Raw genomic sequence first — 8463 nt, 5'->3', positions numbered from 1 at the left:
GTAGGAAGATGTTGGTGAAGATGCCAAATGAGGAGTGTGGTCATGGCTTCATCACCGTAACTGTGGCTTCCTCCAGGGCACGGAGTTGGTGGGTTCTGTTGAGGACATTTGGTATTTATTGAACGGAGAAGTGGCACATGGGAGGAGAGTGCTCTTGGATCTGGCCAGGTAACCTTTCCAAGCTGAAACCCAAATCACTGCTCTTGTCTGTGCTTTGGGATCAGTCACTTACCAGCCACTCATTTCTGGGGTGGTTTTTCTCCAACCGTGTATTTGGAAGAAGCTCTTTGGAGCATGATAGCATTGCAATAAAGAGGTGAATTGCTGGGTGTGTCCAGACAGTGGTGATGGTTTAAGGACTGTGGTGGATGATAATTCTGATTTAATGTGTCATTTAACAAGSGCAATGGAACTGCAAAAAATACGGGACTGTGGAAAAATAATGGGCAAAAAATGCTTTATATATAAAAATATGTATAAATGCATCTGTTTCTAAACTAGAATGCTCTCTGGGAAGAAGGAATTATGAGAGGAAAAGGGGTGAATTTTGTCTTAGAATGAAGGGATTTAGGCAATTTAGGTTTTACCTGATGCACAAATTACCTCAGACAGATTCATCTCCTGATAATATTTTCTAACTTGGTCAGTGATAGGGTTAATCTGAACTGGAGAAATAAGACTGGCATAAAATTCCTCCTCTGTTACTACATSTTTTCAGCCATGATGCTCATTCTCATCTTGGAGATTATTTCTCCTTTCTTCTCCAGCTGTTTTTGGGAGAGCTGCCAGCCCAGATGGAGAAAACCCCTGTGCTTGAGTTTCCCTCTTCAGGACACCACTTGAGCAGGTGCTTAAAGTTGCTGGGTTTTCCTGGTCAGAAACAGATTTCAGAACTGTAGGTCTCAAGGGGTGATGGATTTTGGCATTTATAAAAGACATAAATATGAAGTTTGGGAGGTTTTCTCAGTCCTGGAAGCTGGGCTGTCTGGTCTCCAAAGCCTACAGTGTGGCTGCAAAATGAGGTGCCAGATACTGGACAAATGAGCAAAAATGATCAAAGTCAAGGTTTATCAGAACCAAAAAATGTAAATAGAGGGACAAGAGTTACTTATATAAATAAAAAGGTGCAGCTCCTTTGGGATGTAGCTCTGCTCTGCATCTGATCTCCATCCTGATGAGGGAGAATTCTCATACACAGCTCTGCTGCAGTTTCATCCCAGCTTAGAGGTAAACAGAGAAAAAAGTGGGAATAGATAGGAGAAAAAAAAAAAAAAAAAAAAAAAACCTGCTGCTGGTTTATCACCAGGGCAGTATCAAAGTGAAGGATTTTTGGGTTTGGAGGTAAGGCAGGAGAGAAGAACAACTTTATTTCATGGGAGAATCTGTAAATAAATGACAAATGGCACACAGATTTTGCACTTGTACATAAACTCGACAGTAATGTGCAGAATATGGAGAGATTTAAAGTGTATATAAACCAGAAAAAGATTGAATGTATTTTTGATGCATTTCAAATGATGTATGAGTTTTGTCTTAATAACTCCTTCATCTGATCAGTATTAGATAATTTTCCAGAGCTTTAAATAGCAGATTATATCATGATATCTTGCAGAGCAGGGAGGCATAACTGGACTTTTGTGTGTTCAAATGCATTTCACTTAAATGTAGAAACCAAGTAAACTAATGGCTTTTCCTTTTGAAAGGGGGAAAAGCAACACTTAGAGATAAGTAATGAGTGTTCTTCAAGCAGTCACTACTGTGGAGGATTAAATCAGCAGTTTAAGGCCTTTATTATTAAAATTGTGACAGTGATTCCATTCAAAATCACTATTTTCAGATCTTTATGTCTGGCTGAAATTCAGCATTCGATGCCTCAACCCTCAGAACATTTTTATTCTATAAGAGGAGCCTTTAAAAAATTTTAAATAAATTTTCAGAGCTGTTGGGGCCCTTTTAGTCTATAAAACAATGGTGCCAGTGGATGTCCAAATAACATACTTTATAAAAAATACACCGTTTTCCATGGKTTTTAGCCCAGAATTTTCTCTGGACTGTTGTAGCATGACCCTGCCATGCCCTAGCTCAATATTTTGGATACCAGAAGATTTATGAGACACAGCTTTTGAGTTGTTATAATACTCTCCCTGGGCATTGCATTGAAATTACCAATATAAAGCTATTTATGATGGGCTAAATGCCTGTGATTGACATCAAGTGATGGAATGTAATTCAGTCCCAAAATTCCGTGGTTGGTACCATTGAGGTGGCAGCCTCTGCCRGCAGATCCACACTGCTTTGGGGTACTTTATGTCCTAAAGATCGCTCAGAAACACCATTTCCTGCTGGGAAATGTACCCAGATCCATAGGCACTGGCTTTATGGGGTGGCTGTAAATGGTGCCTCAGCTTGCTTGGTCCTAAATGAGCTGAAAGGAGGGTTTGAGGCTGAAATCAAACTTTCGACCTTTTCCATAACTTGCTGGAATTCCMGTGCCACAGAGCTGGGCTGCCCCTCCATCCTTCGCTGCTCCAGCTGTTCCCAGCTGTTTTTCCTTTTCCATGAGGCCCTGAGTTAGGGACAGGCATCAGCTGCACCGTGGAACCCTAAACCCTTTCCCTGGAAACCCTAAACCCTTTCCCTGGAAATGGGGATTTGAGGAAGCAGCGAGCAGAGTCAGTGCTCAGAGCAGCTTTCAGCCTCATCCCTCCTGTCCCTTTATCTCCAGGGAATTCCTCCCTCTATCTCCAGGGAATTCCTCCCTCTATCTCCAGGGAATTCCTCCCTTTATCCTGCTCCTGCTCCTGTCCCTTTATTTCCAGGGAATTCCTCCCTCTGTCTCCAGGGAATTCCTCCCTCTATCTCCTGGGAATTCCTCCCTCTATCTCCAGGGAATTCCTCCCTCTATTTCCATGGAATAGCCCCAGCACAGGGAGGGAAGGGGTGGCTCAGGAGCAGGAGGGAGAAGGACTTGGCTGGGTTTAGTGGGAAGAGCTGCGGGAGGAAGGGATGCCTTGGGGTCTGCTCCTCATTTTGGGATGTGTTCTTTGCAGTTCCTTTATTTTCTGTTGGTAGCTGCTGAAAGGAGCTGAGTTTCCATGCCAGGACTACTACAAGATGTGTATTTGCTGTTTTTCTCTGCATCAGGGCAGGTTTTGTTCATCTGTTTCCTTGTTCTGACACTACACACGGACTATTGGTGTGCGTCTTCCAGGTACTATAATTCTTTAGACATTTCCTCTCCATTTAGCATTGATTCCACAAACCTCACCAGTAGAAAGGAGGAGAAAAATGTCAGTTGTGGCAGAGTGTATCATATGTCAGTCCATTTTTAATAAAAAAAAAGAAAAAAAAAAAGAGTTTTATATTACTCTGAAATTTGTGCACAATAAATGTTCTTTAAACTAAGATCCTTGGATTAATTGTTTTCTGGATTTTTTTTTCCTCTTTGTTCTGTAATTATTTATGATTCTTATCTGTGTTCAGACAAGCTTAGTTTGTTAATATGTATAATTTAGCATTTATTGCATTCGTATGTAAATAGGAGCAAGTATTGTAAACTATTTCATTGCTGGGGTTGTGGGTGTTATACATACACACATTTAGGATTGCAGTTTTTTGGTATAATTTTTTGTATTGTAAAATAACAGCTAATTTAAAGCCGGAACGAGAAAATTCTTGGGAGGTCTGTGCATTTTAAATAAAAATGTGAAGTACATGTATATAAATAAAAGTAAATAATGCAAATCTTTCCTCTGAAATAAAAAGTAGATGATCTGGTTAAAATTTTTCCTCTTCTTATTTATTTTTTTTAAAATGGGGGGAAGAAATAATTTGAGGGTTTTGGTTTTGAAGGCTCCTGGCCGGGGTGAGGGTGAGTTTCTGCTGTGGTGGCGATGGGTACCAAGGGGCTCCTGCCAAGTTCTGGATTTGGGAGGAGGAAGGAGGGACGTGTCCTCTGCCCGAGGATGTGTTGATGTAATTCAGAGTCTGTAGATTTAAAAGGTAGAGACAGTTATTCAATAGTTTCTGTTTCAGTCCATCACCCTCAGGTTCCCTTCCCCGGGTGCTTTAGGGCAGCTCTTGGGCCCTGAGCTCCAGGGYTCTCTGAAGGGCGAAAGAAGGGAGGAGCATCCCAAAGGCATCAGACTTTTTGGTGTGTTAGGGGTCTTTGCCAATCTGAATAATTCTATGATGATATGGAAGAAGGGGCTTGTCCTCCCTGCAGGCCATTTGGGATGGTGAAGGCTGAAGGAGGAATTTATTTTTCTCCACCTCCTCGGCACTGGTGAGTCCCGGCTGTCGCCATGCAGTTGGTTCTTAACTGGTTTGGCTCAATGGTCTRAAAGGTCTTTTCCAACCCAAATCATTCRGTGATTCCACAGTCCCRAAACTCAGGGCTTCTGCATTCAGGGTTTAAATAGAACCACAGCACATCCCAAGTTGGACAGGACCAACAAAGATCACCGAGTCCAGCTCTTAGTCCCAGCTGGTGTTTCAGGCTCTGGGACAGAGACATCAGAGGTGGCTGCTCCTCTCCCTCCCTTGTGCAGCATCCCTGTGTTTCCTCCCCATCACCAGGACTTCCCCTTCTTGTTCAGCTGCTGCAGGGCTTCTCGCCCTGCACAAAAACTGCTGTTTGCTCAAAGAACTCACCACAGACCCCTCTTGTGCTAATTCGGGCACCATGGACAGGACACTTCCAGCTGGCAATAAACAGCTTGCTGTTGAAGGAAGACTGTGGAAGACAAGCTGGAATTTCTGGCTGACTCTCCACTTTGCAAACTACAAAAGCCACACCAAACTTGGACAAAGCAGAAATCTTCTGCACATTCCTAGAAATGTGTGGGGCTTTTCCCCAAAGCTGAGATGCTGCTTTATGTTTACTCTCCTGAGGATTGAGTGTCATCAATTCAGTGTAAATTCCATTGACTCCTTTTCTATCCTATGTCTTCTTTGCTAGCTATAATATAAATACCTTTATGTCGTGCACTGTTTTATGTAATCCGCTAGCAGTTCTTTTCATTCTATACTGTGAGTCAGTAACTCTGTTTCCTCATGTGGGTTCAATAAAGAATACATTTTATAATAGACCGAATTGGCCATCCTTGAGCACTTGCAAGCCAGAGGGATTTCGGTGTGGGGCTCCTAAGTAGAGCTGCTGCCAAAAATGTGAGCCTAAGGCAGGGCTTGTCTAAAACTCTCTGGTTACTCCATCTGTAACACCCGGGCACMGTGCTCTGAGTCCCGCCAGGATGCAATCCATTGTTCCCTGTTTATTTTTATGTCACTCTCCAACTTTGAAATTAAGCACTGCTGGGATGAAGCAGAGTTGAACCTGGCGTTTATGAGCCATGAAGGTTTCAGTGACTGTGGCCTCCACAGATTGCTGTGCTGCTTTATTCCATGGCATTAAACTGGGATGCAGAAGGGCAGCTCCAGCAATTGCTGCAGAGCTGAGCAGAGGATGCCAGGCTGACAGCACAGCGTGGGGTGCAGACTTCAAATGAAATGGGCAGGGGGTAGTGGCTTTAAAGCTGCTTTAAACTCATTTTGGACAGCAGGAAAAACCACAGAGGGATGGGTTCCTTTTTCATCCCTGCTCTGATTTTTCTTGTGTTGTAGCAAAGAAAAGAGGTTGGAAGGGAAGGAAAGGAAGAAAGCACGCAAATTTCCCAAGGCTTTATGTACACCCAGGATGATAATCTTTGTCATCAGCTATCATTAATGAATGGTTTTGGGTAAGGAGCCAGAAAGGAATTTGCTATCCAGCTTTTCTTTCCACAAATGTTAAATATCAACCACCTACCAGAAGAAGGGACTTTTAGTCTTTTTAAAAAACAATTTAACTTTCCCAGAAATCCTGGACGGGAGGCTGGGTGGCGTTTCTTGCCCCAAAGCACAGGGGGGTTTGGGGCAGCTCTTGAATAGTTCATGGGGCTGCTTGGTGGGAGATCATCTCTGGACAGGGCAAAAGCACCAACAAAGGACTCTGTTTGTCCCCATGGATGGGAAGAGAGGAGGAAGAGAGGAAGAAGAGAGGAGGAAGAGAGGAGGAAGAGAGGTGAGCCCGAGCTCCATCACTAACACTTTGCCATTTGGACAAGAAGAATTAGCAGAGGTTCTGGAGTTTCTCCCTGTGGTTTTTGGTTTCTGCATTAATCAAGCAGCAAAGCAATTGCAGGGACATGGTGGAACCGCTGAGATCTTTCCAAAGGTGTAAGGTGGGAGGGATTTCTAATGAGATGATGGCACCTGCTGATGAGTTTTSTCTCTGTTAATGAGGGTTCTGGGCCCGGTGTCAGCATCACTGGAGATGGGCTCAGCTCCTGGCATTCATTGCCCATTCAGGATGGCTGGAACAGCAATGCTCCACCCCACACTGGGTCAGAGARTCCAACACCTCAGCCACTGCTTTGGGACATCAGCAGCAGCCTGTGGAAGCTCTGAGGTAAGGTACGTGAGGTCCTGGAGACCCCTCTTCTCCTTGGGGACTCCAGAGACTCAGTGGGATTGGGATCTGCACTACAAATGTCTCAGAAGAGGTAAATCCTCCCAAAAAAAAAACCAACCAAAAAGCAAGATCTGATAGCTCAAACTGCATTGAAATTGGATGTTCTTCAATGGCATGTAGGGTTAGGACACGGGGGAAGCTTCCCAGTGCCAGAGGGCAGGGATGGATGGGATTTTGGGCAGGAATTGTTCCCTGTGGGGTGTAAGGCCCTGGCACAGGGTGCCCAGAGCAGCTGTGGATCCCTGGCAGTGCCCAGGCCAGGCTGGACATTGGGGACAGTGGGAGGGGTCCCTGCCATGGCAGGGGTGGCACTGGGTGATTTTTACAGTCTGTTCCAACTCAAACTATTCTGGGATTCTTTGATTACAGGATAAGGCCCTTCCTTCTCTCTCTTCTCTGTATTCCTGGGCCCGCACTCAGACCTCTCAGAAACTCTATCTGCAGAGAATTTAGCAAAGAAAACCACAGGCTGGGTCAGTGTTACTCTCTCAAGAAGGACAAATCTTTCTCCTCTTTATTTCCATGCTGCTGACAAAGGCACAGGCACAGCTCCATGAGCTCCCAGCCTGCAGGGCTGGGGCTGTTCCTGATCTCCCCCCACCCCACCCATGGGGACCAGCGATGCCATCGGAGGATGGGGTGTAATCTCTGCTGTCCTCACGCTGATCCTGAATGGAATTTGGGAGCAGAACTTTAGCAGGTGCGTGTGGATTGCGATGGCAAAGTCCTGCCTGGCAGGGAATTGGAGCAGAGCACAGAGATAACGCTGTCTCTCTCCATCCATCCATCCATCCATCCATCCATCCATCCATCCATCCATCCATCCATCCATCCATCCATCATCCATCCATCCATCCATCCATCCATCCATCCATCCATCCATCCATCNCATCCATCCATCCATCCATCCATCCATCCATCCATCCATCCATCCATCATCCATCCATCCATCCATCCATCCATCCATCCATCCATCCATCCATCCATCCATCCCACCTGCAGCTCCCGGGCTGTTCCACCAGCTCTGCTTTCCAGGCTGCAGCCACCGTGTGCTTCCAGGGTTCCATTGACACGTTCCCTGGGATCCCTGCTCCCACCAGAAACCATTTCCACTTCTTAGCTAAAAAACCTCACCACGTGCCTTGAACATTTTTCATGTCAGAGCTAATTCTGCAGCTCTTCCCTTTGGCAAACAGCCACTGTTTCCACAGAAATTCAGTGTTTTAATAACCGAAACAAGATGCTTCCAYCCCCATCAGCATTTTAGCACCGTTTGCTTGGAGATAACGTATGGTAAATGGTTTCTGATTTCAACATCCCCTTGCAGCAGTTGAAATCAGCACAGGATTTCACTTGTGCTGTGTCTGCAGTCCCAGTGGGATGGGGATTGCAGGTCCCTCCTCCAAACCTCCACRATGCCCCAGGCTCTGGACTGTCACGGAATCATGGAATGGTCTGAGCTGGAAGGGACTTTAGTGACATCCAGTCCTATCCCCCTGCCATGGGCAGGGACACTTTCCACCAGACCAGGTGGCTCCAAGCCCTGCCCATCCTGTCCTGGGGCTACAGAGGTTGTGGGACCTTCTCTCTGGGAATGTGGAAAAATCCCTTCATCTGCTCTTTCCTCAGCGTTTCATGTCTGTGCTGTAGGAGGGAGCGGTGCTCAGTTTTGTCGTGGGCACAATCAGCACTGCCCAAACCAAACCCAGACCCACAGATGGGGTAGGAGTGAGGGTCAGCCAAAGCTTTTTCCAGCTATTTGTGCTTCCCCTGCTCCAGAATCTCCTCACCCTAAATTCAGGRTGATTTCCAGGCTTGCTTGGAGCCAGGTCTGTTATCTCCCAGAGCAGGGCTGCCCCAGGGAGCCGAGTGCTGTGCCCGCACTGATCCGAGCAGAACACGATCCCAGCAGGGACTGTCACCCCTGAGCCCAGCAGGGACTGTCACCCCTG

Source organism: Malurus melanocephalus, unplaced genomic scaffold (assembly GCF_030028575.1).
Source record: "Malurus melanocephalus ecotype Western Australia unplaced genomic scaffold, MMel_1.1 scaffold_809, whole genome shotgun sequence".
Lineage (NCBI taxonomy): Eukaryota > Metazoa > Chordata > Aves > Passeriformes > Maluridae > Malurus > Malurus melanocephalus.
Note: the sequence above shows the minus strand (reverse complement) of the source record.